This window comes from Grammomys surdaster, unplaced genomic scaffold (genome assembly GCF_004785775.1).
Source record: "Grammomys surdaster isolate TR1022 unplaced genomic scaffold, NIH_TR_1.0 190, whole genome shotgun sequence".
Taxonomy (NCBI): domain Eukaryota; kingdom Metazoa; phylum Chordata; class Mammalia; order Rodentia; family Muridae; genus Grammomys; species Grammomys surdaster.
Genome location: NW_021604635.1, coordinates 3,922,594 through 3,927,666, shown reverse-complemented (window position 1 = coordinate 3,927,666; position 5,073 = coordinate 3,922,594). Strand labels below are relative to the sequence as shown.

General features: G+C 43.0%; 1 protein-coding gene across 1 annotated transcript in view; it reads right to left on the bottom strand.

Moving 5' to 3' along the window:
- The window catches only part of Slc16a10 (solute carrier family 16 member 10), a 113,800-nt gene that overhangs the window by 34,830 nt on the left and 73,897 nt on the right, over positions 1-5,073 (bottom strand). The window lies entirely within an intron of this gene.

Genomic DNA, 5,073 nt, shown 5'->3' with positions numbered 1-5,073 from the left:
GAAGGAAGGAAGGAAGGAAGGAAGGAAGGAAGGAAGGAAGGAAGGAAAAACTACTGCTGGCTGGCCATGATGATGTATGCCTGCAACCCCCATATTTGGGAGGGTGAACTAGAAAGACTAAGAATTTGAAACCAAGTCAGGGATGATGGCACACACCTTTAATCCCAGCACTCAGGAGGCAGAGGCAGGTGGATCTCTGTGAGTTTGAGGCCAGCCTGGTCTACATAGTGAGTTCCAGGACAGCCTGGACTACCCAGAAAGACCCTGTCTCAAACAAACAAACAAACAAAACAAACAAAAATTCTGAAACCAGCCTACACCACAGTAAGATCTTGTCTTAAAACATTTTGTAACATAGCTAATGAAGAATACATTACATGTTTTCCACGCCCATCATCTTGAGAAAGACTTTTTGTGATTTAAAGCCTAAAGCCTAGAACAAAGGTCACACAGTGGCCAGTGGCCAGTACTGAGTCAAAGAAAACAGCTGCTGAGCTGCTGAGTGTCGTGTGGAGGGATAAGAGTCAATGACAGCAATTGAAACCAAACTGTCTTCTTCATACTCGGGATGGACTGGTTCATGGCAGTACGGAAACTTACAGAATCACTGTCATTTCTAGACGACATGACCCGAGTTAAGCCGATCTGTGGCCATGCTACAAATCCTCACCCAAGACCCGTTCTCACAGGCACTTTCTCAGGCTGACATGGAGGCGCAGCTCCGCTAGAGACAGACCCGCCATCTGTCTTGTAGTGTCAGTGTAGATCTAAAGTGTCAGAGCAGCCACCATCACATCCCCCTCCCGCCAACGGCCCACACTGGTAGTCACTTCATCACTCTTGGGTTGTCTGAGTTTGAGCTCATGCGTTAAGCACTGAAGGAGTTCCACTATGACATGAGTGTAAAGGAGTTTAAACAGCAAATGGTAAGACTATAAGTACACGTGTCCCTTTAGGCTCACACATAGTACAGCTCAGCATCCTGCCAAGATTTGAGTACCTACTGTGTGCTAGACACTGTGCTATTTTCTTTGAGAACTACCATCAAACCAAACAGAAAAAGATCCTAATTCCATGGAATTTACATCCTAGCAATAGTATACAGATGTGCAATTATTAAAAATAGATTAGGCCTGGCGGTGGTGGCGCACGCCTTTAATCCCAGCACTGGAGAGGCAGAGGCAGGTGGATTTCTGAGTTCGAGGCCAGCCTGGTCTACAGAGTGAGTTCCAGGACAGCCAGGGCTACACAGAGAAACCCTGTCTCAAAAAAAAAAAAAAAAAAAAAAACAAAAAAAAAGAAAAAGGAAAAAGAAAAAAGGTCAGGTGTGAGGGGTTTGGTCATGCTGGGGGGAGGACATCTTCCCCTGTGGTCAGATTACCACAGAACTCAGGGCAGTGTACCGCCTTATGCACATGTAAGTAGAGAGAGGCGGACACAGGAGCGTAGTGAACAAGCAGCCTGTCAGGAGACAGCCTGGAGGCAGGGGACGCCAGGCCACGGAGGATCCTGTAAGCCACTTTAAGGCCATTAGATTTTTTTTTCCTTTTAAGATTACATATGATGTATGTTTTTAATGAGAAAAAAAAAAGGAAAACTAAGAGGATAAATTGTAGGCATACGAAAACTATCCCTTGGGGGTAAAATGAGAAAAGGAATTTTGATCAAAAATCCCTCACTTTACTGCATCAGAATAAAGTTCTTATAAATGCTCTCTCAAGTTTACTGTGGGAAGCAGAAGTGTAGCATATTAACAGGAGCCCCCGAGTTCAGTACACAGGGCACAGGAACGCTAATCCTGCAACGGCTGCCCTCGTGGAAAGGAGCCCCCGAGTGCAGTACACAGGGCACAGGAACGCTAATCCTGCAACGGCTGCCCTCGTGGACACTGAAAGCACTTAAGTCTCCTGTAATAAACATCTAAGATCCATCCCCAAAGCTTCTGTTAGCTTTCTCTTATGAAAAGCACAGCACGCTAATATTGGCAAACAAATATCCAGTACCTATAAGACAAGAATAGAACTGGCAGCTGCTTATTGCCTTATACAAACTTAATTACCTTGGCAACCATGACAGAGGAACTAAGACATTTTAGGACCTATGTAACAGACCATGCAGTTTAAAAACAGTGAGAGTGTAAGAACGATTTGGCATCATATATCAACTCCTCTAGCAGGCGAGAAGACAGACGAATCAAGGGGAATTGTGGGACCATTGAGATGGCTCAGTAGCAAAGGTGCTTGCAGCCAAGGATGACAGGCAGAGTTCACTGTGAGGAGCTAATTCCTCTGAGTTGTCCCTGGGTCCCCTCACAAAGGTGGCCTGGGCTAGAGTGTTGGTGCGAATGGTAGTGAGAAGAGGTCAGATTCTGGATAGATTTTTAAATGGCAAGCCACCAGAATTTCGTGACTCTCTCAGGGGTGTGATGTCCAAGGACGGGGAGCTAGGGAACACTCAAGCTTTGGGGCCTGGCTCCCTGGAAGGGCAGAATTGCTTAGAAGCTAAAAAGTCACCTAGTCTGATCCATGAGCCTTGCATCCATAATTTGTAAGCATAAGATTGAAAGCAAATAGGCTTAAAAGAGAGGTTTCTAACTCTTCCTTTTTAAAAAGGCAACTAGTCATGATGGTACATACCAGTGTCCCTGTACTTGAGAGATGGAGGCATTAAGACCAGAAACTCAAGGTCAATCTAAGCTACATAAGATAACACACACACACACACACACACACACACACACACTACATCAAATGCAAAAAAATAAAATTTCCAAACTTGTTTTGAGAATAAGCATATACATTCTCTTTCAGATTATGGACAGAACCATGCGAACACTTCATTATGCTTCTGAAGGTCAAAGAAAACCAAACTGAAATATTTATCCCTTAGTTAATCAAAGCTCCAGGGTTAACATAACACTTTATGCTGAAGGCCCAATGCCATAAAACCTTTTCTATTTCTCTAAGCAAAAACTATCTTTCTCCTGTGAGTCTGTAAATCAGGAGTTAAAATTATTTACTTTGCCTACTTTACAAGTTTATTGTAAGGGCCAGATTAAGTGATATGTGAAATTCACTAATTGTAAACCTTATAACCAGACATGCCCACTTCTCTGAGTATTTTCATCTTTTAATACCAAAGAGAGGGCTGGAGAGATGGCTCAGTGGTTAAGAGCACTGCTCTTCCAGAGGTCCTGAGTTCAATTCCCAGCAACCACATGGTGACTCACAACCATCAGTAATGGGGTCTGATGCCCTCTTCTGGTGTGTCTGAAGACAGCAACAGTGTACTCAAATACATAAAATAAATAAATAAATCTTTAAAAAAAAAATACCAAAGAGAATTAGAGTAAAAAAAAGTTTAGCTTAGTGACACATGCCTGTAACTAAGGAGGCATAGGAAGGAAATTCACAAAGGCCAGTCAGAGCTACAGACAGTCTCGGAACAGGGGGCTGGAGGTTTGAGGGTGGGGATACACAATGAATGTTTCCACTACTAAGAAACTGTAGCAGAAGTAGGTTGGTAAAGCTAACTCCTTCTCAAAAGACCCATATTTCCAACAAAAACTACTTCAGTGGTTGTGGAGACACCTGAAAGAATGTGGAAGGACTAACACATCAGGTTCACGTAGTACGAATGTCACATGACTCCCGGGCCTGCCCCTCGCCCTTGACCACGCTTTTCCATTGCCAGCCTAGCTGCTTCCTAACATCCCAGCTTGTCCTCAACAGAGAATTCATCAAGCAGAATTATTCTTAAATACTGACATGCTCTCCGCCTGTCGTCACAACTCTTTAGCTCAGTTACTTTCTGCAGTGTGCACAGGAACCCACTGAGGAACCATGGGGTAGTGATTAGCTGACTCTCTGGGCCTGGTAATTTTGTGAGACACTGTTACTTTCACCAAAAAATTCTAACTGAAGAAAAATTGCAGATATCCCAAAGTAGACTGTAAGGTTTAAACAAAAACAAACAAACAAACAAATAAACAAACAAACCCACCCAGGTCCACACACGTGTTAGTACATACACAAAAGAAAAACTGAAGCAAATACCATTTTTGTCCATTATTGAACTCTATTTATTTTCCACCACAAAGAGTAAAGGAAGAGGAGGACCACAAGGAGGAGGAGGAGGAGGAGAAAGAAGAGGAGGACCACAAGGAGGAGGAGGAAGAAGGCAACAGAGATAGCCCCGTGGAGCACACTTTGCCTAGGGCAAATACCTTGATACTTCTTATTCGTGACTCAGCATAAACTGGCTGAATGTTGTGGTTGAAGGAACCGATAAACGCCTCAAGCACTTGAAATCCTAATTTCCCATAAAACTTTAAGGTTCTTCTCTCATTTAAATCTTCCCTGTCACATCTCAAATACTTTTCTGAAGAGAATTCTTGTTTATCCAGACATATCTCACAAATAGATACAATGTCTGTGTTAGTCACTGTCGTTTTGTTAACTACTTAATTTCTGCATCCATCTGTTCAAAATTATTAATGTTAATAAGGTCATTCCACTCAATTTATCCCTGAATGAGATCAGCAAGCTCATTCTAGAAGCGGTCTATCGGGTCTTCTTATTACATTTATTTACTGGGGCAGTAGTAGAGAGGGGTTCCCAGTGAAGGTTAGAGGAAGACGGTCGGTCGGGAGTTGGTTTGCTCCTCCCACCACGGGGGATTCCAGTCATCAAACTCGGCCTGTCAGGCTTGGCAGCAAGTGCCTTTCTCCATTAAGACATCTTACCCATTTCAAATATCTTACCTTGATATAATTCATTCCAAGATTTTAGTCGCCCTTTTAAAAACTGCTTTTGTTTGGGATTTTAAATGCTGAAGCATACAATTAGACCCTTTGTTTGATTGTCTGATGGGGGAACTGTCCTTGTTGTCTGAAATACCTTTCATTCCCAGAGTCTGGGGTCACAACCAGGACAATGTCTGAAAGAGACTTCGATCTGATATGTCTTGCTCATCTAAATAGATCTCCCTGTGTGACCTGATGATATTTACTACAAGCAGAGCCAAGGATGCATACTTACCAAGTGAACATAAGGCACAAAGTATCCAAAAAGT